General features: G+C 41.4%; 1 non-coding gene across 1 annotated transcript; it reads right to left on the bottom strand.

Moving 5' to 3' along the window:
- Positions 1-816: 816 nt before the first annotated feature.
- On the bottom strand, positions 817-889 carry Trnas-uga (transfer RNA serine (anticodon UGA)). The gene has a single exon. It is a non-coding gene; the product is annotated as a tRNA-Ser (tRNA).
- Between the last annotated feature and the right edge of the window lie 2,824 nt (positions 890-3,713).

Below are 3,713 nucleotides of genomic sequence, written 5' to 3'. Positions count from 1 at the left end.
GAGCTATCCTTACTCCGCCCTTATCTACGATTGGATCATTTTTCTTGTCCACTACATCACGTAAACTGAGGGGGTCAAAGTCGACGACAAAATTGCATCATTTCTTACAGGAATAATGCACCATTTACTTCTGCCATATTTCACCGTAAACTTTAGTGAATTAATGAATGAATACGTCGGTATTAAAAACCATAAATACCTGGAGACAAACGTGTAAGTTTACACTGCAATCACTCATAAAATGTACGAAGTAAGAAGAAAACGAGTAAATGTATGTAAGATTAAAGGGATCATTAAATTAAAGTAAAAAAAAATCTATTTACAAAACAGCGTTTGAAACGTTCAGTATTAGTCATGGCCACGTTGACGCAATGATCGATTAGATCGCCCACAAGACAACGAGTATCTGCGATCTTCTCACAGTTATTTGTCCTGAACAAGATTGGTATGCCCATATTTCAACGCTCGTTTCGAAAATTATCAATCTTAGAAAGGTATGTATTGTTGCAGGCACGGGCCCATACTTCAACTTCGTTAGTAAACAGAGACTTACATATTATGCTATACATACATACATACATACATACATACATACATACATACATACATACATACATACATACATACATACAATACATACTTAATTGACCGCTCCCCATAGGGGCTTTTCAGGGCCAATGAAACACAACGAAACGATGGAACAGAACAACAACAACAACTGTTAACAATCCCAACCGGCTGGAGGCAAACCAGTTGGCTATTTACAAGTGCAGCTGGGAAGTTGAATCAGGGACTACCAAGATCAAATTCAACGAGTGGTCAGAGCGGGTCTTGAACCCGGGATCTCCGGATCTCAAGTCCAGCGCCCTAACCACTGGGCCACACTGCCTATCAAATGATAAACGAAGCTTTTTGGTGTGTGTACCCACGTTAAGTGTATAACAGCCACAAACGGGGGGAGCGCGGCGACAAAAAAAAAACGGTAGACGACGGCCATGTGGTCAACTCAACTTTTTAATTAACCCATAATATGCGAACTCAACATACATCCGTCACGTGACGTCACGCAATACATTACATCTTTTCCTCCTTAGTTCAAAAACACAGTGTCTCAAAAAATCAGTTTGTTGTTAACTGTTCTCAGAGGGGTAACCCATAACTAAAACGAAATCAATGTTCAGTCACATAGTCCTTTAAATACTCTGGGGCCCTCTTAGTGCGCTGGGATCTCCTTAGCAGCCTTGGCTGAGACGTTGGATGTTTAGCCGGCAATCCAGTGTTGGATTCATCTTCTACTACTTCCTCTGGGGCAAGTCTCCCTTTGCTTTCCTCGGGTGCGTCAGGTACCTGAATGGGCTCAGCCTGCATTACAACATCAGGTAGGTCGTCATCCCCGGTCACCCTTGTGGGAACTGCATATCTTTTAAGAAGGTGATTAACATGCCTTCGTGTAACCAAGCCATCTTCATGCTTAAAGAATGAAGGGGGTAGTTTCTAAAGAAACTGTGGTGCTGCGTCGGTGGGGAAGTAGTATACAAAAATTTGGTTTTATCAACGGAGTTGATAATGTAAATTGGCCACCGTACAGAGATTCTAAAAGCTGACGATTTGAGCGTTAGCTCTTCGTCAGAGCGAATCGAGGAATTATGGGTTACGTATAGTTTTTATAGTAGAGTAGGAGCTACGCTATTGGTGGTAACATGGCAACGTGAAAAATAGGAATATATTAGTTAAATGAAAAGCGTTCGTTAATACCGTGAGGATTAAGGGTGCCGATTTGGAAGATGAATTTTTGTTCTAGATTCTTGCGGCTTTCCGTCGTACCTAGATGTAGGGAAAGGCCGCCGATATCCATGTGTTTTTTGGAATGGTTAGGGAGATTAAAATGACGAGCGACTGGCTTAGATGCATCTTTGTCATTCTTCCTAACATCACGAAGGTGTTCGCGGAATCGGTCATCTAGTCGTCTACCTGTCTCGCCAATGTATAATTTATTGCATAACGTACAGGTTATGCAATGAATGACATTTGCGGAGGTGCATGTCAAACGATCGGTGATCTTAACAGATCGCTTAGGTCCCGATATCTTGCTGGTGTTAACAATGAAAAGACAAGTTTTGCATCGTGAGCGCGCGCATTTGAAGTGCCGGGTTGCTCGTTAGTTTTGAGCGCGCTTCTAACTAAAAAGATGTCTACGTTTTTGTCGCGTTTGAATGAAATAAGTGGAGGTTGTGAAAAGATTCTACCAGTCTCGGGATCATTTTGGAATAATCTAAAATTATTAGGAATGATACTTTTGACCGCGTGATTATGAGGATGGAAACGCTCCTCCCCCTTGCCGAACTATTGTAGTTTTAACCCTTAATTGTTTTTCATTCGCCGGCAACTATCACAAACAAATTAATGGTGTAGCGATGGACACAAGAATGGGACCTAGCTATGCCAATCTTTTTGTAAGATATGTTGAACACCAATTTTTTAATCAGTACCACGGCCCCAAACCTGAACTCTACGGCCGCCACATCGACGATTGTATCGGCGCTATTTCATCTAGCAGAGAAGAACTGGATCATTTTATAACCTCCGTCAATTCTTTTCATGCGGCTCTTAAATATACCTGGGAAATTTCGGAAACTTCATTGGCTTTCCTAGATATCAAAGTTTCTATTAGTGGCAATGTGCTATGTACCAGTGTGCACTACAAACCTACAGATTCTCACAGTTATTTGTTGAATTCATCATCACATCCATCACATGTCAAGAACTCCATTCCTTATTCTCAATTTCTTAGACTTCGACGTCTGTGGAGTGATGACTCCGATTTTTTCAGCAAATCAGAGGAGATGTGCCAGTTCTTCGAAAAACGTGGCTATCCTGTCTCTGTGCTCAAAGCGGGCCATCATCGCGCCCAACAATTTGATAGACAGTCATCACTACAAACGTCACAAAAAGATAAGAATGACAGAATTCCATTCACCCTCACTTTCAATCCTCATAATCACGCGGTCAAAAGCCTCTTGACGGGCCAGCAGATCGCGAGCTACTTTTCCCGTCTGGCATCTAAGCGTGCGCTCCAAAGCAGCCACTCCTCCCAAAGTGAGTCTGATGACGAAATCGCAGAAGCTGAAATGGTTTTAAGCGACTTGAGGGCAGAAGTTCTTGAAAACGTACAACCTCTCCATCCCATCAGCTTCGAACACTACAATTTATGTGAATTGATGGCTCAAGCCAAACTGTCAACATTCGTGATTTCAATGCTTAACAAAATATGCGACCACTTTGAAATCCCCACAGGTGATATAAAGGGAAGAACGAAAGCTCCCTTACCTGAGTCGAATTGAAGAGTTTTTGAAGAAACGTAGGTGCTGTTCACCATAATTACATGTATCTCTTTCTCGTTTTGTATAATGTGGTATCATGTAGAGAATTTTAAAGCATAAACATGACGAAGTCACACTGGAGCTGCAAAATTCCAACAAAATAGAAAGGAATGGTTTTGTAATGCAAAAGCAGGTAAAATTTAGCGATACAAACGAAGGACGTTTCGGGGTCATTATGACACCATTTTCAAGTTGAAAGGAACTGTCAGAACAAGATTAACATGATAAAATAGTTAATTACATGTAATTTCACGCAAATAGTTTCGAGTGGAATGAGTCTGATTGGACATTTAGGGTGCGTTCCATTGAACCTATTCCGGAATAAGAATACGT

The sequence above is a fragment of the Montipora foliosa genome, chromosome 10 (genome assembly GCF_036669935.1).
Source record: "Montipora foliosa isolate CH-2021 chromosome 10, ASM3666993v2, whole genome shotgun sequence".
NCBI classification, from domain to species: Eukaryota; Metazoa; Cnidaria; class Anthozoa; order Scleractinia; family Acroporidae; genus Montipora; species Montipora foliosa.
Note: the sequence above shows the minus strand (reverse complement) of the source record. Positions and strands in the feature narration are given on the sequence as shown.